The 25867-nt window shown below is 40.1% G+C and overlaps 1 long non-coding RNA gene and 1 pseudogene across 1 annotated transcript; both read right to left on the bottom strand.

Annotated features, from left to right (window-relative positions):
• Positions 1-210: 210 nt before the first annotated feature.
• Positions 211-890, bottom strand: LOC133807051 (uncharacterized). Its single transcript, XR_009879140.1, has 3 exons — positions 772-890; positions 399-501; positions 211-297 (listed from the first exon to the last, which is right to left on the bottom strand). It is a non-coding gene; the product is annotated as an uncharacterized LOC133807051 (long non-coding RNA).
• Positions 891-5125: 4235 nt separating this feature from the next.
• On the bottom strand, positions 5126-6818 carry LOC133805978 (serine/threonine-protein kinase BSK5-like; annotated as a pseudogene).
• Positions 6819-25867: the final 19049 nt, after the last annotated feature.

The raw sequence follows: 25867 nt of genomic DNA, 5'->3' as shown, positions 1-25867 counted from the left end.
GCCACCATATATGGCAATGACAATCAAGTATAATCTGAATATAAAACCATTTCCATCTGGTTTACTCTCCTCCTGAGACGCTTTCCTGAATTAAAACAAAAAATAAAGATTAAATTTGACTCAAAGAGTTAAGCCCAAACAAACCAAAGACAAAACAAAGATTGAGTGCATACACATATAGGAGAGATACAACAACTTAAGCAGAGCCAAACCAAATAAAACGAAGAGAAATATGAGCAACAGCAAGCCTCCGTGATGTAGAGTATGCCCCAAACATCATGATAACATCTAGGACACCTAAGAGAAAGGGAAAAATTTCTTAATATAAGAAATCTAATTTGCTAGCTAAGTAGCTAACAATAATAAAACGGCATTTTCTGCACGAGATAAAGACATACTCTCAAAAAATTTCATTACAACAAATGTTGGAGCAAGACCGAGAACCTCCCGAAAGGTCTTCCCATTAAATTTTTCATCATTGAATGCGATAATGGCAAGTCCCTGAAAATCAGAAAGGAAGTAAAACTATTAAAAAACACAAAAGACTGCAGAGTCCTAGAGTTAACTAATTTTAGCTGATATAGACTACAATATCAGAAGCTAAAACACAGCAAAATACAACAATAAAAAGTAAAAGAATGGAGAATACAAATCAAAGAAATAGAAAAAGACTCAAACATGAAGTTTGACTAATTAGTGATAGCAAGTTACAACAAAGACTATAAGATATCGATAAATTGGCAATTCAGTGTAATTTGTTAATATGTATACCTGGAACATCATCGCAAGGAATATCCATAGGCGATAAAAGCTATGATAGAGATAAAGAAAAGTCCGGTGCTCAACAAACGAAGTTTTCCCTCGATGTTTACTTCTGCCTGATTTAAGCATATTCTGTATTAAAACAAATCAAAATCAGCAGCAAATGTTTATGAGTAGGTTTAGTTCATAAAGGTCAACACATAATTAAAAAGTAAATTAAGTTTACAAGTTTAGTGTAGAACTCAGCAACCGATAGTGAAAACAAAAACTACTTAAATTAACATAAACCAATACTTCTAAATTTAATGTAAGATAATGTTGTTTTCAAGAACCTTTTCATTATCACTTCACCCAGGAATAAAAATGAACTTTGAATGCCCATACCTATAGTAACATCTAAATACAGTACAAGTGCCAGTAACTTCAATAATCTTAGGGAGAAAGTAACCAACCTTTGAGAGTTCTGGCTTTTGAAAAAAGGGTGAGCTTTTGTGCCATGGACAACCAAGTTCAAAACAATGAAGTGACCTAAAATAAAAGTTGTTAGCACCGAAAATGTGAATAATAACTAAAAACAAGCATTGCCACAAAAAAAATCTCACCAAAAAGGTTCATTAAAATCATCATAATTGCGCCAGGCAGAATGTGGTGCTTTTCCATTTTTATCACTTCTTGTTTCCTGTGCACTTTTGAATATGAGAACTTTACCAAAAACATTATAAACATTTTATAAAACAAAGAATCATCCTCAAACAAAATAAATAAATAAATAAATAAATAATAAAGAGGAAAAAGAAAATGTTTACATCACTTTCTAGTAATAAACCCAAAATCCCAATCTTAGTTAGGACTACCAACACCCAAGTTAGATAAACACAATTCTAACTCTTAAGTATGAGTTATAAAATATAAATTAGAATTTAAAGCAAGAAAATCCTTGTCGGATATTAAAAATTACTTCTTTTAATTTCAATTTGACAATAATATATTTACTTAAACATACCGCTTCCAAAACATCATAGAGAGGAAATATAACTTGATCAAGGAATGAAACACTATCCCCAGACTTGCAACTATTGGCTGGCTGTGGAACCTGCTGCCTTAAAATTTCATCTAGTTCTCTTGCCATTTGCACATGAAATTTATGGTTCAAAGGAAGGAATTCAGAAGAAGAAAAAAACACTTTATTAGCAAGAAAACAGAACCTGCAAAACAATTTTGAAAACAAATATCAACGTTTTCAGTATAGCAAAATAACATAGCCACATGCCTCATATTATAGGCATGTGACATAACAAAGATGGTTTGGTTTATTCAAATGATTTGGTATGGATGGAAATTCTATGGTAACTGCAATTCTAGATGTAGGTATGGGAATTTTGAATGCCAGTAGAATGCTCATTATTATACCAGCCCTAAAATCTTTTTCAAAATTAACCCCTCTGATTAAAGATAAGAATTTCCATTTCTTTTATAGAAAAATCGATTCCATTTCATTTCAACACTTAAAGCCAAACACATTATCAAGATTCCACCATAATTTGAGTCCCACCAAATATTAATGTAACGACCCAAAATCGCTAATAAGGCTTAAGGGCCTTGATTAGTGTGCATGGAGGGCATAATAGAATTTATGTGTGATTTTATGAGTTTAATGCATGGTTATGATTTAAAGCACGTTATATGACTAATTGAACATTGAGATGCATGACTACGTGGTTAGTATGCATGTTAGGTGAAATAATTATGCATGTGGACCCCGTTTGCATGATAGGGGTAAATTGGTAATTTTAGCCCGCTGAGGGCATATATGTGATAATTGTATTCTGTGAATTGTACCACGTGAGTGTGGTGTTATTATTGTGATGCACGTGCCGAGACGGTCCTAGAGAACTAGTTAACTTAAGAGTCACAACGGGATTTCTATACCCGGCTCGGGAGGAGCCTAGGGGTACTTTGGGAATTTTATGGTTAAGATTGAGATTTAGCGGGTAATGGTTATTGGTGATTGAGTAACCTGGGTAACCATTAGTTACTGCTGAGAGTAACAAGTTCTAGATAGAAAATGGTAGAAATGAAATAGAAGTAAAAGGACTTAAGTGCCCTTGAGGTTTAGTTGGGAAAGGATAGGCAAGGAGGGGTAAAATGGTCATTTGGCTGGGAATTTGATATATGGCAGCTGGGTTATATGGGGTACACGGTTTGGGGCTTGGTCATTGTTTGGTTTTGTTAAAAATAAAGAGAAAGAAAAGCTAGAAGAAGAAGAAGAAGAAGAAGAAGAAGAGGGGAAGGAGCTGATTTTGGAGACTTGGAGATGGATTCAAGGAAGCAAAGGGTGGATTCTCCACTTAAAGGTAAGGATCCTAGACAATTTTAAGAGTTTTATCTATTGTGGTTTAAGATTTTTGAGGTATGGGTTAGGTTTTTCAAGCTTGGGTTTGTGTTTATGGCCTATGGGTTTAAGTTGTTGAAGTTGAAATCAATTGGGTTGATTTGTGAGTGTGATTGTGTTTTGAGCTTGAATCTAGTGTTTATGGGTTGTTAGATGGTCCATTTAAAGTCTTAAATTGATTTTGGGGTTTGGGTATTGGTTTGGTATGATTTGGGAAGGTTTTAACTCGGTGAAAACGCGAAGGAAAACCCAGAATTCTGGGCCTGCGAAGGCGTGCCGCGGCACAGTTTTTGCGTGCCGCAACGTGGAGCCCCTGACTTGCTGGGTGCCGTGGCACAAGGCCAATTTCAGGATATCATTTTTGGCAATTTTAGGCCTTTGCTCCGGGGGTTCGGGGGATGTCTCCGAGGTGTTGTTTTAAGGTTTTGGGGGTTCCGAGAGTGTGGGTTAGGTTCCGGGAAGGTAGTCTTGGAGTGGTTAATGACAAAGAATATTATATTTGTGTTGTGATTAGGACTTTGGAGAGGCTCAGGGTAGAGGACCGTGCTTGCGGCTACGTGGCATCGAAAACCAGTGAATTGAAAGGTAAGAAAACCGTAACACCCGAGATTAGGGCATGGCCCCACTGTGTGATTTTAGGGCATGGCCCCAGATTGTATTTAGTGCAAATGTTTAACCTTAAATGAACCATGATGTGTGTGAATGATTATTTCGAATGTACTGTATATATGATTATAATGAAATGAATGGCAAGGGCCGAGTGCGGCGTAGGCCGGGTACGGCAGCGGAGCCGGAAGTAACACTTAGCACATGGGATGCTTATAGTCAGGGCAGGGCCCGGTGGATTCATGTGGTATCCTTACGGTGAGGACCGAGACCCCAGGCTTCGGTAAGGCTACTGGGGCGGCATGGTCGTGTTTGCTTAGTCTAATGGTTGACTTGTTTATCTGTGGATTATCTGATATGATAAACTGTATAAACTGCATATGTTATGTTCTGCTTGAGTTTTCTTGCTGGGCTTCGGCTCACGGGTGCTCTGTGTTGCAGGTAAGGGCAATGACTGAGTCAACCAACCATGAGTACGGAGAGCGTGAAGCGACGCGTACATGTTTGGCCTGCCCGACTGCTTTGGTTGGGGGTTTATTTGAAAATGGCTGTAATAATCTATGATTTTTATAACTGATCAATTGTAAACTTATTTTAAGAAGTAAATAGTTTTCGAACCTTATTCTGGGATCCCAAATGTTTAATACTAGAAGTTTTATTGAGACAACACGTTTTTTTAAGATTACAGCCTTAACTTTTAATTAGTCACACTTTTGTTTCAAAACCTCGGTTAGCGAGTTCATTGCACACTGTTTCGTCTTAAAACTCACTTAGTAACGGCTCTAAGGTAGTAGGGCGTTACAATTAACCTCGTATTCCACCCATCACTAGCAAAACAAGACCCAAGTTTTCTGATCTCTTTTCCCCTAGTAAATATTATTTTTATATTCCACAATTTGGTTGAAAAGAAATAGTCAATATTTTAAGGAACAGAGTATGATATTGCTTCTTTGTAGGGAAAAATTAAATATTTAACTTTTCTCTGGCCTTCATTGGTTAAAAAAAAGTAGGATCTCCCATTACTTCTTTTTATAGGAATCAAAAACAAATTTGATTGATTTTTACCAAATGATTAGAAGAGCTGAAGGCTGGATGGAGCTAGCTAGTCTTACACAGGGAAGAAGAAGGCTTGGCCGAACATAGGGAAGAGGAGAAGAAGAGCTGGCCTCCGGTGTCATCGTTCGCCTCTGGTTTCGTGTGAGGGCTTGGGCTCGCGTGGGTCGAGGCTTCAACTACCTCTGATGATCCACAGTCGGCGCGTGATCCTCAATTAGACAAGTGCCAATGATCTCCTCTCCATTTCATCATTACAAAAAAATACATAAAGGTAGTGTGTTAAAAATAGTATTTCAGGCAAAAAGATAACTAATAAAATAGAAGAACAAATTTACTAAACATAAAAATGAAAGGATCAAGCAGAGTACACACCTCTGTTTCTTTCTGAAGAGACATGAGATAAGTGACAAGAGACTTTGCATTTGGTCTCTCACGTGCTTCATACTGCAAACAGCGGGAAGCTAAACGCACAAGTTCAGTTCCATCATCATTTGAAAAATTACCCTCTAGAGCAGAATCCATAAGCATCAGAAAATTCTTGCCACGAATTAGATGAAGTGCCTGCAAACAATATAAATCGACTATGTTGATCCAACTTATTATCTAGTTAAAACCAGAGATGTGTGCTTATGAACTAATGTACATATATTTACTAGTAGTAGTAAGAATAAAGTGTGAACTCACATGACTAGGGGGTATATGTTTTCCAGTCAGAAGATCCAACAACAACGTTCCAAAGCTGTAAACCACACTTTCTGGTGTCATTCTACCTGTCAACAAAGAATTGAATCGTATCATGTATATATCATATTGCTACCAGACTAAATTCTCTTAGCTTCATAAAAAATATATTTTATACTCGTCGGCCAAAGATATCATGAGGAAAATAGTACAGCAATGCTTTTTCCATCAACATAATTTTACTTGGAATTTCCATTACTAAAGTCATGAAGAAATGGCTCTTCAGTTGCAAATATCTAACATAGTGATGCCCGTTCAATGATAATCCACAATAACAGAACACATTATTTCTACTTATTCAAGCAAACAAAAATACCAGTTCTCAGGTACTTTTCGAGGAGTGAATGCTAAGTTTGTACTGTAACTCTTGCCGTCCCTGCTATTCTTCATGAGGCCGAAGCAGGATAGTCTGGGATTTCCATCATGATCAATGATCACAGTCAACTCAATAGTAAATTATTTTAATTAAAAGTGTTAAATAAAAATAAAAACGATATATCAAAGAAGCCACTGTTACCTGATCAAATAAAACCCTATAGGCATTGAGATCATGAAACAATGCACGTCCTTTGCTGCTACAGTACTCCAGAGCTTGTGCCAGATGCAAAGCCACCCTCAATCTCATGGCCCATTTCATTGGTTGAGCATCCCCTATAACAGTGCAATCATAAGAAACAAACTATCCAAAAAAAAAAATCACAAAATCATTCTTAGCTAAATTCAATTTAATTGAGTCGTGAATGAACATTGGAGGTTTATTTGAGAGAAGAAATATCAATTCATAAGCACTGCTTTCCATCAATAGCACTTCTAAAATGATAAACAAGCAAGTACTTGGGCAATCAAGGTAATTAAATACCAATATTTGACTTTTAAGTCCCATGAAAAACCTTTTAATAACAAAGATCTTGAATGAAACATCAATTTTATTCAGTCTAAGTCATTTTGAACAAGTCAAAAAACTACAATGCATTTTTCAGCCAAAAAAATAACCAAATACATCTTCCCAGCAGCTTCACTTTCAGTTATTTTAGCTTTATTTAATAAATTAACACCCATAAAAAGGAAGCAAAAGGAAGTATGTACAAACATATACATATATATATATATAAAGAAATAAAGTAACTTACAGTGAAAAAGATGCTTAGCGAGAGTTTCATGGGGCATAAACTCGGCCACGAGCAACCTCTCATCTCCTTCGCAGCAACACCCAATCAAATTGGATAATCGCTCACTTCTGAGACTCCCAACCGACCTAGCTTCTTAAATAAAACATATGAGATGATTGAGAAAAAGAAACCCTTTACCACGCCACCTCACATGAACCCAATGGCCCCGAAAAATGGCATGACAGATGACCCCAATGTAAGACAGCACCTGCGAACACAGACTCCTCACCCACGGAGAGCAGGAACCCAAGGGCTGCAAATTGGAGGGCAGAGGGCTTTGAGTGAGTAAGTGAAGTGGAAAATTGGAGAGCAGAGTGATGAAGGCACAATGATGTTTTTAAGCCTTAACCGTCTGAACCAAGCCCATGGAATCTGGAGCACAGAGTCAGCCAAGACCATGACAGAGAAGGAGAAAAATAAAGGGAAAAAGAGGAAAAGCCAAGATTCAGGAAATAAGAGAAAGAAAGAGGGTAGATGGAAATGTCAAAAACCAAAAGATACGGAGAAGTAATATGAAAATAGTACGCACCTACTATTTCATTTTGGCGCCTAATAATTTCACTAAAATTTATATGTCCGTGTCTTTTTTTATTTACACCAAACAATAATGCTTTGGAAATTTTGTAATATTTTCTTGTAATATTTGGTGAAAATTCTTGTAGTGTGTTATTTACTTTCTATTCAAGGTTCATTGTCGTTTTTGCATCTACTCGTAGTTGGCCAAAATCGTGGTCAACATTTTTATTTTCATGATTATTTGTTTAATATGAATTTATATTAAATCCTGAACATATATCTAATCATATTAATAGTGACGTAATCATAGTGGAATATAAACATGATTATATGTTCAAACATAAGTTAGTCCTAAGATTAGTCAGTGCACAAGATTTACACTTACTTGCCAATCTATGATATGATCTACTTACACATTGTAGTGTTATATTCTTTCCAGAACATTAGCAAAGTAGATAAGATCAGATGTATTTGTTACATCAGACTGGACCAATATTAATAGTAAATAAGATAAGTAAAAATACTGTTATTATCTATTCTAGTCATATCATATAGTTGACCATCGGTCAATTCAATCTCAATTCTGAGTGGTTAGTATTCTAACTGATTGTATTATTTGAGTTATTTGACTTGTTCATTACCAGGTTACCCTACGAACTAGCTCATACTTATATCTTTGGAACTCTGTAGTATAATTGAGTGGGAGTGTTAATCATAGATATGCACATCTATAGCTTCTGATGAAGAAGTAAAACGATGATTTCCTTTTAGTTTGGTTTGAGGTGCTAAATGATAGAGATCTTATTTCAGAAATTAATATTAGTTTACTGAAATATCATTTACAAGGAACTAAGTGTTTTAAGGATAAAATACAATGAGGGGGTAAAACGGTATTTTAGTCTCATTTCATTGTAGACCATCTATAAAGGATTGAGTGATAATTATGGTTGTAACAATGGATAACTAATAACGTATCTATATTGCTTATAGAGCGTTCTATGAATTCAAGAGTGCAATTCCGAGTCTTTAGTGGAGTCACGAGGAATTAATAAGCTAGTAAATTTATTTGTTAAATTTATGATAACTTATTGGAGCTTGATTTCATAGGCCCATGGTCCCCACAATACCTTGGATAAAATAATCTAGATAGTCTCAATTAATTGATTTAATTATCAATTAGAATTATTAAAGTTGACCTACTCAATTTTGGATAGTTTCATAGAGTTATCCAATTTAGAGAAGAAAATAGATTTTAGGGCAGATTTATCAATTAAGAAAAATTGGTGTTTAAATCAATGTTAAAATTATAAATAATTAATTTGATAAGGGATTAAAATAATTATTTAATTAATTAATCAATAGAAAATAATACGGGTCTTGATTTTAAGTCCAACATGCTTATAATTAAATGAGAAATTTCACGGGCCTAAAACCCATGATAATTTCAACCTAGTGGATGATATTAACTATTATTTTATTGGTTTTTTTTAATTAGATAAGTGAATTAATTTAGCCTTTCAAAGGAATGCAAGTGAGAGTTGAAAACAGATGAACAGATGATCAAAAGATCTAGTTTTGATGCTTTAGGGTTTTAGACTCTCTCTACAACAAAAGTCATTTTCTAAGGCTCAATATTCTCTTCTCTTCTTCTCTTTGTATCTATCTCATGTGTTGAGAATTTCCCACTCTAGTCTAGGTGATTCTAAAGATACTTTGGAAGGCTGTGCAGAAATTTGAAGATTGGTTCAGTTTCTTGGTGATACCCTGTGACAGAAATGATGCAAGGGTTAGAGAAATTGAAGGAATGACTTATTCATTCTGCTGCATATAATGTAAGTGTTCTTATCATTATTTCTATTTAAATTCAATTATAGAAGCATGTTCTAGGTTCTCTTATAATAATTTGTTTAATATATTATTTACATGAAAATAAATAAGATCGTGTATAATTTTTCCCAACAACTGTCCTCAGAGCCTTTGGTAATCTTTATTTTCATGCATGAACATGGTAAAAATTGAACTATTTGATGTGTTGAGTAACTGGATGGATTTCATGTTTTATTTATGAAGAATATTTATTTTTATGTGATTATTAGAAAATTTGGGTTATTTTGTTGTGTTTTCTATGCAATTAATTTTTATAAATGCTTTTTTTAGTGTAAAACATTGTAAAAACTATTTAAAAAACGTTTGGGTTGACAATTTACACAAAATATGGAATGCCCTGTCGTGTGTCACGGGCTATAGAGTCCAAGAACTTTACTTAGCTAGTTAGATAGCAGTAGCAATAGTAATAGCTAGTAGTAGTTATAGTATGTTTATTACTGTGGATTTTGGTTCAAGCCGGGACTTAGTTGGAAACTCCTAGCAATAGTTATGGATTTTATAAGTTTAACCTATAGTTTAAGAATATTAATTATAACATAAGGTTTGATTAATATTGCTTGTTATTAATATGATAATTATTATAACCTAAAGTTTAGATAGAGCCAATAAGAATATGACACTTGTCATGAGCATGGTTATTCCTAAGGTTTAGATAGAGCCAATAGGATTATGACACTTGTCATATGCATGATTATTAAGGAATTATTACTTTAATGATAAAATAAGAGAAATATAAGCCTTAGTCTTCACCAAAATCTGTTAGGAGCATGACATTTGTCACAATTTTATTTATTTGTGGATTAGGTTGTTATTTAGATAATTAAATATATTTTTCGTAACTTAAGGGTACTGTAACTTCCGACCTATTTTTGATCCAGTTATGTTATGAATTTCGAAAAATAGTATTTCTAGAAAGTTGTAGATAATTGAATTAGCTTTCTAACGGTATAAAGGTGGTCTAAATCAAAGTCCTACAGCTTCAGTTTATTGATTTTACTGCAGGTGAGTTTAAAGTTACGAGATTTAGGGAGTTAGAAGTTAAGATTCTATTTGTTTTTATTATTTTTTTAAAAAATCAAGCTTTGACTCTTTAAACCTCTCTCTGAACAATTTGACCAAGTCCTAAGCCTTTGGCTGAAGAATATTCAAATATTTTCAATTAAATTCATTATTTTTATTCAAAGCCAAAAAGAAGATTTTTATTCCTAGAACTCTATAAATCACCAAGCCTTTTCATTCATTCATCAAGCTGAGTTCAGAGTCTACAAGCTGCTAGGTTATTTTAGAGTGTTAAACACTTGGGTTGGTGTTATAAGCTTAATAAACACTGGGAAGTAAGGTTTATAGTATATTTCGGTTCGATGTGTAGTTCGGTCATAGAAGCATTCAAGGTGTTTATCCGTAAAACAACTGTTGAAGATGTGGCAAGGATTTTTGACAGCTGGCTGACACGTGGCAGAGATATTGCTCGCCTATCAACCAGCATTATTTCCACATGAAAAGATCAAGTTTTATATACGACCAGACTGGTCGTATACTCCGTTCATTTATGTAAAGATCTGTACAGTTGTGATGATATCCGATAATATCTCTTCATTATGACCTGCAGATCCGTTTATTAAGGATAGATATTATTTCCTAATTCATGTAACCCTTCTTGAGCCTATAAATACAGTAGAAATAGCTCAAGGAAGAGGATCGATCTTTTTTCTCTTTTTCAAAATTGTATTACTATTATCCATCATTTGTATTGTTTTCTTCTTCTAAAGTCTGTGAAACTTAGGAACCCTAGTTCTTTGATCACACCTTTGAAGCTCAATACTAATAATAGTATCAAGTGGACATAGGTTATTACCAATCACTGGGGCTGAACCACTATAATTCTCTGTGTCCTTTATTTTCCATTAGATCATTTTCTCAAGTTCTATATTATTTTCTGTCATTTTCTAGACACTATGTCGTTGACTGAAACTGGGGTCAACATTCTGGTGCTTTCATTGAGAGAGTTGAACTCAAGAAGATCTGATGGCAAAAACTACCAAGAAGACTGGACAGGCTGCCGCTGCACCATCCCAACCTCCTCCCCCAAATGTGGCTGAAGACGAACCTCATTTGGAGTTTGATGAGGAAGAATTGGACTCTGAGACCCTGAAGACAACACTGGGGGTGTTGCAAGATGAGTTGGCCAGTTTGAGGGCCAACCAGGAGAATGCCGCCGAGATAATGGTGTCACAGCAGAGGGAGATAGAGCGCCAACGCCAAGAGCTGAGCGATCGGCAGGCGGAGATGGACCGTCGGCAGAGGGATGCCATGGCAGCCCTTGAAGAAGCCCTCCAGTTGGCTAGGAATTAGGCTGCGCCAGCCTCACATCCTGATCAACCCCCAAGTGGGCCACCCCAAAGGGGTCCGAATCCTAGCCCTCCACTCCAGCCAACAAGCCCTCAGAGGTCGGAGTAGCCACCTATGCCTAAGGACGATATCCTGCCTAGGGATCCTGAGACGCAACCTCTGTCTCAGGATGGTCGAGGCAATCCCCTGCGCCCGAGGCAGAATAGGGCCGGGCAACAGCCCTGCAGCCCTAGATGCCCAGGGGGTGAAGAGCTGAATCCACCGAGCAAGGGGCAGCGTCCTTCTGCCAATAGAATAAACTCATAGACAGGCTCTGCGGTCAGGGGCCCCCCACAACATGGCAATGTACGGGGACCCACCGCAAACACAAGCCTCCCCCTAACGCCGGGAAATGCCAGCCCAAGGAGGCAACAAAGGAAATAGTCGGTCGCATCATAGCCAGTCACGGTTCAGAGATGGCCATGGCTACAATGAGGCCGACTCAGGCAGAGGAAATGCTGGTCGGAGGAACGAAGAAGGAGGTGGAGGCAGGACCCCCCCACCTAGAGAAGACCGACAAGCAGGACATAACGCCCCCAGACAAAATAACGTCTTTAGCTGGCTCGGAGCTAGCGAGCAGCGGCGAAGAGACGATGACTTGAGGGATGTACTCAACGACCGTCGAGAAAGGCACGATGAGTACATTCCCTCGGCACCAGAGGCCCCAGCAATTCCAGAAGCCACTCAGGCTTAAATTGATGCCCAGAACCAGGCTGTACAGCACTTGGTCAAGGGGCGGACATCGCATATCGAGTACGATTGGAGGAGAGGCACCCCTTTCGTACAAAGGATTGCTGTGGCAGAAACCCCCAGCAAGTTCAAGATGCCGACTCTGCCAAATTTCGATGGGTATGGAGACCCGGTATCTCACGTTAATAAGTTTGAGATACAGATGGACATTCAGAAAGTCTCTGAAGATGCTCGCTGTAGGATCTTCCCAGCGACACTTTCTGATGCCGCCCAGACGTGGTTCTTTAAGTTCCCTCCTGCAAGTATAGTGTCCTGGGAGATGTTCATGAAGGAGTTTTATGGACAGTTCTATGCGGGTCGTGTGCACCCCACCGAGGCGAACCAACTGGTCGAGATACGCCAGAAAGAGGGAGAGCCTCTGAAGGATTATGTTCAGCGCTTCATGCGAGCCGCAGCAGGAGCCAAGACTGTGGGCGATGAAGGCAAGATGATGGCCCTAACCGTTGGGGTTAGGCGCCATTCTCCCCTCTGGAGTAGCCTCAGAAACATGGGGTTAAAAGTACTCAGGATATTTTAGATCGGGTTGATCGGTACATCAAGCTCGAAGATGCAATTGCCAACGAAGGAAAATCGCCAGCAAAAGATAAGGGGCCCAAGGAAGAACCCGCCAAAGCCGCCAACGGGTCTAAGCCCAATGGCAACGACAAAGGCAACAGGAATGGCAATGGTAAAAATGGTGGAAAGAGGGTGAGAAACGAACCCTTGACCTCCGAGAGTAAGCGCCCCAAAGGTAATCGGTACGAACCGAAATTCACTAATTACACCGCCCTTGTTGAAAATCGAGCCGAGGTTTACCAGGCGACCAGCTCGAGCGTGCCCTACAAGCGACCCGCACCAATAAGAAAAGATATCTCCAAGAGAGATTCAACAAAGTTCTGTCGTTATCATAACGACTATGGGCACGACACCAATGAGTGTAACCAGCTGAAGGACGAAATTGAGTTCCTGATAAAACAGGGACATTTAAGAAGATATGTACGAGCCGCGGGAGGTTCTCAGTGAGAGGCTCAAGGTGGCAACGAGTCGGCGCCTGCACGCCAATGCTCGCCACCTTTACAGCCAGCTCCCGTGGCAGGTACCCTACTCACCATCTGCGGAGGCCCACATCTTGCAGGAGATAGTGGAAAAGCGAGGGAACAATATGCTCGAACCCTACACCACGACCAGAACATCGAGATGAAGAGTGTCGAGGATTGTGCACCAAAAAAGGCTCGAACAGAGGAGGAACTAATCACCTTCTCTGACGACGACACCCAGCATGTGCGATTCCCACACTCCGATCCGCTGGTCGTGGATGTACAAATCGCGAATATGATGGTGAAAAGGGCGTTGGTCGATACAAGAAGTTCAGTTAACATCCTATATAAGTCCTCGCTGGAAAGGATGAAATTTTCTGTAAAGGACCTGGAGCCATGCAACCAAACCATTTATGGTTTTTCCAGAGAAGGGCTCGTGCCAGTAGGGTCAATTAGACTCCCAGTCACAGCAGGCACTGCGCCTGCTAACAGGACATTACTCACTACTTTTTATAGTAGTTGATTGTCCTTCAGTGTACAATGCTGTGATAGGGAGACCAATTTTAGTCGACCTTCGAGCCGTCACTTCTATATGGAACCTCGCCATGAAATTCCCAACGGACGCAGGGATATGATGCGTGTTGGGAAACCAAAGGGAAGCGAGGGAGTGCTACAACGCCTCAATCACCAAGGCAAAGAAGGGTGTATCGAGAGATGCCACCGGGAAAGAGTTGCAAATGGCAACTGATGTTCAAGCCCGCTCAGGTGATAATGTCACCAAATAGGGCGTTGCCCAAAGTGAGGATAGAGACTTAGATCCTCGCTTTGGTGATTTTGAAGAAGAAGTGGGCCCCATTGAGGACCTTGAAGAGGTCCAACTCGATGAGGAAAATCCAACCAGAGTTGTGAAAGTCGGTAAAAACTTAGATACAACAACAAAACACGCACTGGTGGAGTTCTTAAGGAGGAACCAAGATGTCTTTGCCTGGTCGCATAAAGACATGGTTGGGATAGATCCTGCAATCATCAGCCATGTCCTGAACATTGACAAAAGCTTTCCACCTGTGCAACAAAAAAGAAGGCTGCTCAACAAAGACAGATCAAAGGCTTTGAAAGAGGAAGTCAAGAAGTTGAAGGAGAATGAGTTCATCAGGGTGGCATTTTATCAATCGTGGGTCTCCAATCCCGTACTCGTGCCCAAGCCGAACGACAAGTGGAGTACGTGCGTGGATTTTACAAACCTAAACAAAGCTTGCCCCAAAGACTGTTTCCCACTCCCGAGGATCGACCAGCTGGTCGACGCCACTGCAGGACACGAGATCCTCTCATTCATGGATGCATACTCTGGGTATAATCAAATCAGTATGCATCCCCTTGATGAGGATCACACTAGCTTTCGAACCGAAACAAGGCTCTACTATTACAAAGTGATGCCCTTTGGTTTGAAAAACGCTGGTGCAACTTACCAGAGACTCGTCAACCACATGTTTAAGGAGCTGATCGGTGCAAACATGGAGGTTTACGTTGACGACATGCTGGTTAAGTCAAAGGAAGCAGAAGGGCATGTAAGGGATTTGCAGGAATGCTTCAACATCCTGAATAAATATAGGATGAAGCTAAATCCCCTTAAATGCTCCTTTGGAGTAGGATCAGGGAAGTTTTTGGGATTTATAGTCAACTCAAGAGGAATTGAAGCTAATCCCGAGAAAATAAAAGCCATGATTGAGATGAAGTCGCCAGTAAAGATAAAGGATGTCCAAAGCCTGACCAGAAGAATTGCTTCTCTAAGTAGATTTATTTCAAAATCAACAGACAAGTGCGTCCCATTTTTCAATCTACTCAGAGGCAATAAGAAATTTGAATGGATAGATGAATGCAAACAGGCCTTTAAAGCACTAAAAACACATATGGCGCAACCACCCATCCTGTCAAAGCCGGTCGATAAAAAGACTTTGTTCATCTACCTAGCAATCACAGATTACGCTGCTAGTGCTGTTCTGGTAAAAGAAGAAGATGGTGTGCAGAAGGCTGTCTATTACGTAAGCAAAAGGCTAATCAGAGAAGAATTGAGGTATCCCCCCATCGAAAGGTTAGCCTACTGCTTAGTTTTGGCCTCAAGGAAGCTGCAGCCTTACTTCCAAGCTCATCCGATTATGGTATTGACCGACCAGCCTCTTCGGCAAATTCTGCAGAAGCCAGAGGCTGCCGGAAGATTACTAAAGTGGGAAGTCAAACTAGGGCAGTTCGACATATCTTACTTGCCGTGAGCAGCGATAAAAGGACAAGCCTTAGCGGACTTCATTTCTGAGTTCATAGAGCCCGCCGGTGGCGAGCAAATTGAGAAGCCCAGTGAGTTTGAATGTCAAATCCAAGCACCCTCGTGAAAATTGTTCACAGACGGATAATATAACGAATCCCACATAGGAGCAGGAGTGATATTGATAACACTAGAAAGGCATCCATTTCACTTTGCAATAAGATTTGGCTTCATTGCTTTTAACAATGAGGCTGAATATGAAGCATTGCTCGCTGGACTACGATTGACCAAGGATATGAACATAAAAGCACTTGACGTCTATAGTGATTCTCAGCTGGTGGTGAACCAAGTCTTGGGAGAGTATCACGCGCGAGGTTTGAAGATTGTCGCCTATCTGAATAAAGCAAAGGATCTGTTAGCCCAGTTCGACAGATATAGTCTCCAGCAAGTACCTCGCGATCAGAATTCCAACGCGGACGCTTTGGCGAAGTTGACAAGTGCAAAAGATGCTGATACTCTGAACATAGTGCCAGTCGAGCGACTATTAGAGCCAAGCATCCAAGCAGCAGAAACCACTCTGGTCATCCAGATGGCGGATACATTGATGGCACCATTTGTAGAGTATCTGTCAAGCGGCGTGCTGCTAACGGACAGAAACAAAGCTAGGACCCTTCAGTGACAAGCTGCTAGGTATATCCTGGTTGATGGAATCCTATACCGAAGGGGATACTCACTGCCACTTCTCAGATGCATTACAAAGGAGAAAGCCAAAGAGTTAATGAAAGAGGTACACGAAGGTTTCTATGGGGACCACGCTAGGGGGCAAAGCCTGTCAAAAAAGATCTTAAGGCAGGGGTATTTCTGGCCAACCATGAATGAAGACTCAATGGAGTTCGTGCGAAAATATGAAAAGTGTCAGAGATTCTCTAAAATCCCACGAGCAGCTCCCAACGAATCAAAGCAGATGCAAAGTCCATGGCCATTCGCAGTTTGGGGAATAGATTTAATCAGATCTTTGCCTACAGGAAAGGGCGGGGTAAAGTATGATGTGGTTGCCGTTGACTACTACACCAAATGGGCCGAAGATGAGCCACTCGCGACCATAACGACCAAGAAAGTTCTTGATTTCGTAGTCAAAAACATCATCTGTCGCTATGGATTACCAAAGAAGATAGTCTCAGATAACGGCACCTAGTTTGACAGTGATCTATTCACGGACTTCTGTAAGCGTCATGATATTATCAAATGCTTTTCTTCAGTCGCTCATCCTCAGGTGAATGGGCAAGTTGAAGCAGTTAACAAAACACTAAAGGATACCCTAAAGAAAAGACTCGAAGAAGCTAAGCGAGCGTGGCTAGAACAGTTGCCTGAAGTCCTCTGGTCGTACAGAACTTCCCACCGAATAGCAACGGGTCATACCTCGTTTTCCTTAGCATACGGGTATGAAGCCATGTTTCCTGTTGAGTTGGATCCACCCTCGCACCGCAGATTATCATACGACCAGGACTCTAACAACCAGTTACTGATGGAATCCTTGGACTCGATTGATGAAAGGCGTGAACAAGCCCAGCTCCGAGTAGCTGCGTACCAGCAGAAGGTCGCCCGGTATTTCAACTCTAAAGTGCGAGAAAGGAAATTCAATGTTGGAGATCTTGTACTCCGAAGAGTTTTCCTTAACACCCGCGACCAAGCTGCTGGAGTACTCGGGCCAAATTGGGAAGGGCCTTACCAAATTGATGAAGTCCTTCACCCAGGCACTTATAAACTTGCACGCTTAAATGGAGATCTCGTTCCTATCTATTGGAATGGAGAACACCTGCGCAAGTATTATATATGAACAATTCTTCTTAAAGAATTGGCTTGTATAAATTTTACTTTTTACAAGTTTTGGAAAAATGTAAGATCTTATTGATCGCTTGTAAAGACATGTTTAGTCCATTTATTACGAGAAATAAAAGGGACTATGCTCAGCCAGTCATTTCTTGCCAACTATTGTATTTATTACAAGTATTTTCTCATTACGTGTGTTGTTTTGCTATATTATAATTCTAATCATATTGCTACGAGCAGTAATGTTCGAACAGGTTCTGGTCAAGGAAAGTGACCACAGACCTAAAGTTCCCCGATCACATGGGGGGCATACAAGGTACAAGTAAGCAAAGCATATCGTTAAAAGGTATGTAAACACATGAGCAAAATAAGTGAAAGCATGCTAGGGTACTTAGAGTATTTTTAAAAAAAATTCATATTTTGTTAAATCAAACCAAAGTGCTATGTTGAGTTTGATCATGCAAACAAATAGATGTTATAATACTATGAAAATATATTATAATATCAAAACGAATCCTTTTACACCACAAGCAGTAACTGCTTGGATGTAATTGTTCAAGTAAAAGTAAAAGCTGCCCATGCAGCAAACTAAAAAATTATATTGTTTTTACATCACGACCCGTAGGTCGTGTAGTTAAAAAAGAAAAAAAAAACATAAAGAGAAAAGACTAAGGAGCTTGAGGAGTTGGAGGATCCTGGGGAAGATTTTGGTCGACAACACCCGCAGCTTCGTTGTCTGCACCATCCATCCCAGTGACCAGTGAGATTTCGGGGGAAGCAGGGACCCTTGATCTTTCTTCCTTAGCCAACTGAGTCGTACAGCGAGCAAGCTCGGCATCCCTCACATTCTCGGGAAGGTAGTCAAAGTTAGCACCCTGATTGTGCTTCTAGAAATCATAGAAGCATCTCAGAGTGGCATTCTTGTACCTTTCCAAGTTGCTGGGGTTGGTCTTCTCCAACTCCTCAACCCGGCCCTCCAGAGTTGTGGTCTCCTACCTGCTCGCAATCAGGTCCAGCTCAAACTGTTTGGCCGCTTTGTAGTTAAAGCGGTTGGACTCCTTGTATTGGTCCCTCTACTTGCGGGCTTTCTCCAGAGACTTCAGCTTCTCCTCCAAATCCTTAGCCAGTTGGACCTTTTCCTCAGCCATCACCGCCAGCTGATTAGCATGTCTAGCCTCAGCAGCTTTGAGTTCATCCTCGTGCCGTTGTTCCGAAGTCTTGGCCTGCTAGGTGACGGTACCCAGGTGGATGTGGCCAGTAGTAAGGGTTAGCATGGCCTGCAGTCAGAACAAAAGTTAGACAAACGGTAAACTAAAGAAGACCTATTTCCACAAAATAAGATGACTTACACTGGTGAACTCGTTCAAGGCACGATTCAGGATCGGGTCAACTCCCATCGTCTCCGTAATAGCCATTGCCTCTCGGCAGCGTTCATGCTTCACGATCTTGGTGATCCTATCCTTGATTAGCTTGAAGGCGCGACCAACCATCTCGTTCCCAATTGAGGCAGGATCAACCTGCTGAGGTTGGTCAGTCGGGGCCGCGGGAGGAGTCGACCCGGCTGCAACAGATGGAGTCTGTTGCTCGCGGGGAGAAGGTGGAGTCGTGGTGGCAAAGGGCATATCCTCCAAAGGGCCTGCGTTCTGGACCTTCTTCGCCTGAGGAGCTTTGCTGCTCTCCCCAGGATGTCTCTTACTGGTTTTCTTCTTGCTTGGAGGAGTCGCGGCAGCCTCTGGAGCGCTGTAGAGGTCGAACACATTGGCGGAGTCCATGTCTGAAAAGAAAGAACAATGTCAAACAGTGAGATAGCATGAATGAATAAGTACATTACATCAGAAAAAGAAGCAAAAGAGGATTGCAAAGTCAAATAGTCGAGCTATTATTACTGGTCACTACACTACAGACTCTACTAGTCTTATAATCATTCTTTGACATGAAGAAGTCTGGCCCTAAATTTGGAGCATATTTAAAATTTTCGTCCCCGTCAAAAAGATGACAAGGAATTGGCAAAGTGTCTAAAAGCAAAATAACTGTACCATTGTCGTCCGAAGAATCGTCAGAGAGGTCGACAGGCTCGGTGTCCTTCTTCTTTCCTTTCCCCAAGGGGGTTGAGGGCCCCTCTACTGGAGGAGTGCCAGCAGGTTCCCTGATCGTGACCCCAGTCAGTCTCCTCCGTGGAGGTGACACTAGAGGTTGCTGCTTGGGTTCCTCCTCGGCGCAGGCACTCCCTGCTGAGGGCCCCCCGTGTCTGGTTGAGGGGCCCAGAGGCCAACCAACCTAAGGTTAGCCTCTGTAATCAGATTCTTGACACTCTTTTCGGCATCAGTCATGCTGGCTAAGAGCACCGATCTCAACTCCATGTCCGGAGTTGGGTTTGGTCGCACCCATGGGCCTGGAAGATATTAACAGTTTGAGACATTGTGGAGGAGAACACTAAGTGAAGAAGTCAGCCAGTGATACGAAAATTTTACCTCCTCATGCGAAAGCCAGGTTGTCCGCGACCATGTCAGTAGTAAGGAAGTACTCTTGGTAGTACCTGCCCACGTTTGAGATATGAGTTGTGTCAGTTAGGAAGGTGCACCTGGTTTCCTGATGACAGAAGTGGAAGAACCCCGTGCCTTCTTGGTTGGGGTTAGATTTGAGCTCGAACAGGTAGTTGACCTCATGAGGCGATGGCACAGGCCATTTCTTTTGGTTGTACAGGATATAGAGTGCAGCAAGCATCCTATATCCGTTTAGGGTTATTTGAAAGGGGACAACTCCAAAATAGTTGGCCACCCCCTAAAAAATTGAGTGAAGAGGCAAGGTAGCCCCTGCCTCGATATGAAACCGCAACCAAGCGCTGAAGGCGACTCCAGGCAGATTCGCCCTTTGGTCTGGTTTGGGTCTGACTAAGGTCACCCCTGGGAGACCGTATTTCCTTAAGTAGTTGGCGATCATTCTGATCGTCACCCTGCTTTCGAAAACTACATATCACTCAACATCTGGCAGAATGGCATGTCTAGGGCGGGCATGTCTTTGGATGTTTGGGTTAGGAGCATTTTCATTTCAACCACTGGTCAAGGAAGCACCAGCCAAAGTAGCAGGCTGATGAGAAGGGTCAGAGGTTTTCCTTTTCTGGGCCTTGGTTTTGGTACGAGCCATGTTTCGAGTCAAGACTGAGGAAGTGTTTGGATTGGTACGAGAAAATGGAATTTCGGGTATCAGCGAAGAGGGTTGTTCTTCGTCCTCGAGCATTTGAGCTAGCAGATCATCGTCGATGGGTCTTTCTCCTCCCCACGGGTCTTGCATGTAAACTGCAAACAGACAAAGGAGGAGATAAAACGCACAGCATGGGAGCTTATGTTGAAAGTTGGAATAACGTTGCTCACATCTACGACCAGCAGCATTCTAACCAAAACACTAAGTTTTATGTGAACAGTTTGAAAAACGGATCAAAAAGTGAAAGTAAAAAGTTTTTCTGGAAAAAGTTTTTTCAACTCCAAAGGGGCGGGAAAAACCCAGTTTTTCAGCTAGCCTAAAAAACGAATTTTTACTTTGATTTTACGCCCTAAGCCCATGATCCAGACTATCAAACTGATTCCTAACTTTTACAGAGCAAAATTACATTACCCTATCAAGCAGTAAACGATATATACAAAATCCTCACAAATTTCTACCCAAGAACACAAAAAATTTCAGAACACAGAAACAGTATGCATGGCATCTCAAAGGGTTTAAACATCGAAGAAATTTACCTGGATAAAGATTGGAGATTCTGAAAAGGAATGACTTTGGGTTTGCAAGCGAAGGACCCTTAGCAAAGCAACTGAAGACCTTTGAAGTTTCGGGTTCTGAAATAGAGTTCTTGAAAGTTCTTGGCAAAGAGATGGGGTGTAAAGAGTTAAAAGAAGAATGTGGGGATTATTTATAAAAGCTGAGATGTATTGAAAATGGGTAATCATGAGTTACCTTTTTCAAGGCATGGGGGAGTGTAACAGCCATCGGAAATGTTACTTGGAAACTAAAAAGGCATGATTGGACGTGATTAGGTCACAGTTTTCAAGAACGCATGAGAGGCTCTGACAGATTTCGTGGGGCATGTGAAAAGTTGGTTTCCTGAGTTTACTTACTGCTGGTCGCAATAAATAAACTTGGGGGGCAGATGTTTATCCGTAAAACAACTGTTGATGATGTGGCAAGGATTTTCGACAGCTGGCTAACACGTGGCAGAGATATTGCTCACCTATCAACCAACATTATTTCCACATGAAAAGATCAAGTTTTATATACGACCAGACTGGTCATATACTCCGTTCATTTATGTAAAGATTTGTACAGTTGTGATGATATCTGTGAATATCTCTTCATTATGACCTGCAGATACCTTTATTAAGGATAGATATTATTTCCTAATTCATGTAACCCTTCTTGAGCCTATAAATACAGTAGAAATAGCTCAAGGAAGAGGATCGATCTTTTTTCTCTTTTTCAGAATTGTATTACTATTATCCATCATTTGTATTGTTTTCTTCTTCTAAAGTCTGTGAAACTTAGGAACCCTAGTTCTTTGATCACACCTTTGAAGCTCAATACTAATAATAGTATCAAGTGGACGTAGGTTATTACCAATCACTGGGGCCGAACCACTATAATTCTCTGTGTCCTTTATTTTCTATTAGATCATTTTCTCAAGCTCTATATTATTTTTTGTCATTTTATAGATTCTGTGTCGTTGACAAAAACTAGGGTCAACACAAGGTATTCCTAATTCTAGTTCCTTTCTGTATTGATTCTTATAGTTTTTCTACTCAAATCCTAACTCATATTCTCTATTCTTGGTTAGGCATCTAAGTTCTTGAACTTGAGGTTCTTGTTGGTAAGTATCTTTTCGATGGTGTAGTTCATTCTTTTCATCTCTTTTCCTTAGTATACTCAACTTTCTATTAATGGTTTTTAGGAGTGTTCCAAAATACTGACCTTGTTCTCATCATCCCGGTATTTTGGTAAGGAAAATAGGGTAGATTTGTATGCTTTTATGATTTTGATATATGTTTATGTTATAAGTATGTTATGTTTATAGTTGTTTTAGTATAGGGATTGTTTAGATAACATTCACATCATTTGTTTCGATAACAAATATATAACTTGTTTAGATAACAAGTCCCAATAGTAGATTCCTTGGGCATATGATTATTTAGATAACAGCCCCATAAATTTATATGACTTGTTTAGATAACTAGCCCGGTAAATTTATGGGCATATGATTGCTTAGCTAGCAAGTCCCAAGAAGTATGATGGCCATTATAATAGATATTGTATTTATATAGTCATATGTTTATAGTTTACAGTTTATAGTTTATAATTTATGGTTTATGTGTATGTATATGTTCCATGCTTATAGTAGATTTTCCTTGCTGGGCATTAGGCTCATTCCTTTATGTTTTATATGTGCAGGAAAATACTTATGGCAGCGGGAAGGATCTTGGCAACTTAGGGATGTGTATTGAGGGAGGGTGGATTGCGCGTTCGATTTGAGGATGAAGTTTTTAAGTCTTTTAGCTATGTATTATTTTTCCGCACTTAATTTTGTAACCAAATTGTTTAAGTTATGTTTTGTTTTATTTTCAAAACAATAGGATCCCATATCCTAAGTAAGATTTTTATGTATTTAAACCTTTGCTTTACAGTTTAAAATAAAGTTATGGTGTTTTCATATGTACATTTTTCTTAAGATTAGTATAGTAGTTATTAATGGTCCAAGGTCTAGAATAGTTGGATCGTTACAGTTGGTATCAGAGCAACGGTTCATTCGCATGAAGTTCTCCTCGATACACACACTCAAAGCTCTGAATCTAACCGCTAATGTAAGTGTTTATGTTTTAGTTGTTTTGATTATGTGTTTAGTTAACGTTTTAGCCCTTATGTTTTCAGTTAAGAATATTTGTAAATTAGTTTATTTTTCATTATTTATTTTATTTATTATCTTTGCATTTATGATTGTACATAGTGAAAACTTTTTTTTTCCAAATAAATATCATTGTTATTTTTGAATGACATGTATGAGTTTGATTTTATTTTTTACAATCATAATAAATAATAAATTTAATAAATAATGACCAAGTTCGGTGAGGGTGGATACAAATCAATGGACCGGGTTCTATATTGAGAGTTTAGGGGGCCATGGTAGTGGGAATGATTTTATTGATCCTAGCCCTCCCTCAATATGGTTAACTTTGGAATAATGATGAGTTTCGAGCCTGAGAATTAAGTCTTATAGGATGATTAGAAACAGACTTGGTAAATTATAAAGATGGCTTATTTTTCTAAGTTTAGAAACAGACCCTAATCATAAAGAAGGCTTACATAATTTTTTTTCATAAGAAATCATAATTAATAGGTCCGAGTTATGTTTGCTTAGATTAAGTTTTGCCTTAGAGCCTAATAGGGTAAGTTCTAACATGTTCTCGACTGTTAGAACTTTTGCTGAAGATGTCGTTCAAAAGATTTGCTCGCAACAACGCCAATACCTCAAGCGTTGCTCCTGAAACTTATGAAGCCCCTACAGTTCGCAGAAGGGGAAGGCGTGCAACCAATGTTGCTGCTAAAGAAAGAGCATCGCCGCCGCCGGTTGACAACACTACAGAAATTGCAAGACTACGACAGTAAGTGGAGGAATTACTACAGCAACAGCAACAACAAACTCAGCCTCCACCTCAGCCGCAACCATAGCCTCAGTAGATGGCTCAAGTACCCCATCAAGTAGGTTCTTATGAGGATGGCCAATGGTGAACTATGCGTCATACCCAGCTCAGCACATGGAGCCAATCTACGAGCAGTTTCGTAAGCAACACGCTCCAAAATTTGAAGGGACAACATACCCCTTTGAAGCAGAAGAATGGCTCAGAAATGTGGAGCCAATTCTGACACACATGAACCTCAGCAACGCGGACCGCATATCCTACGTTTCGTCTATGCTTAAGAAGGATGCTAGAATATGGTGGGACTTAGTTCAACAGACTAACGATGTCGCCACCATGATATGGACAAGATTTGTGGAGCTGTTCCACAAGAAGTATTACAACTCAACAATCATCGCTACAAGGGTCGAGGAGTTGGCTAGTTTGAAGTAGGGAAACTTAAAGGTAGTAGAATATGCTCGGCAGTTCGAAAGATTAGCCAAGTTTGTACTAGAGTTGGTTCCAACTGACTTTATGAGGGTGACCAAGTTCGTTAGAGGACTTAGACCAAAGATTGAATTAGGGGTTAAGCTAGCAAACCCGGGAAATACTACCTATGCCAATGTTCTAGAAATGACAGTAGAAGTAGAAAGGATTCAGACGAATGTTAGTAAGGAGAAGAGGGATTAAACGATGGTTCCAGACCAAAGTCTTTGCCTTGACCCAGGGAGGAGCCCATGCTAGTAACAAGTAGTTACAGGTCAGATTCCAATCCTCGATAGTATATGGGAGCAATATACTTGTATATCTCATTAGGAATGATAGAGAAATTAGACAAACCTTGTAGAACTAGGTTTGTAAACGAGTTTCCTTCGGGCAAGGTAGTTCTATCATCACGGATAGTACGAGGCATACCCATCAAGATTGAGGACGTAGAACTAGAAGGAGACCTGATAGAACTAGAGATCAAGGACTTCGACAAGATACTAGGCATGGACTGGCTAGCATGGCACAGCGCAACCATCGACTGCAAACACAAGAAGGTGACGTTCGAGAATCCTGATGGCCAGAAACTATGCTTCATGGGACAAGCTTCACGACTACGCACCCTGTTAGTATCATCTCTCAAAGCCCAAAGAATGATGGAAAAAGGATGTCAAGCATTCTTAGCCAGCATCACTGATGTGGTAAAAGAAACACCACTTAAGGTTGGAGACGTCCGCATTGTAAGAGAATTCCCAGAGGTATTTCCCGATGACTTACCAGGATTGTCGCTAACTCGAGAAATTGACTTCACGATAGAATTAGTACCAGGCACCAAGCCTATCTCCATGGCACCATATCGGATGGCACCTATGGAACTCAAGGAGTTAAAGACGCAGCTACAAGAACTCCTAGACTTGGGTTTTATTAGGCCAAGCCATTCGCCATGGGGAGCACTGGTTCTATTTGTCAAGAAAAAGGATGGAAGTATGCAGATGTGCATAGACTACTGCGAGCTGAATAAAGTAACGATTAAGAATAAGTACCCGCTACCCCGGATTGACGACTTGTTTGATCAACTCCGAGGTGCAACCGTATTTTCAAAGATTGATCTACGGTCCGGGTATCATCAGCTCAAGGTACAAGAAGAGGATATTCCCAAGACGGCTTTTAGAACTCGTTGTGGACATTATGAGTCTCTAGTTATGTCTTTTGGTCTTACCAACGCTCCAGCCGCATTTATGGATTTAATGAATAGGGTCTTTAAGGACTACTTGGATAAATTTGTCGTAGTTTTCATCGACGACATCTTGGTGTACTCAAAGGATAAAGTCGAGCACGAGAAACATTTAAGG

The sequence above is a fragment of the Humulus lupulus genome, chromosome X (assembly GCF_963169125.1).
Source record: "Humulus lupulus chromosome X, drHumLupu1.1, whole genome shotgun sequence".
In the NCBI taxonomy this organism is placed as follows: Eukaryota; Viridiplantae; Streptophyta; class Magnoliopsida; order Rosales; family Cannabaceae; genus Humulus; species Humulus lupulus.
The sequence above is the reverse complement of the archived record's forward strand: the minus strand, read 5'-3'. Positions and strand labels throughout refer to the sequence as shown.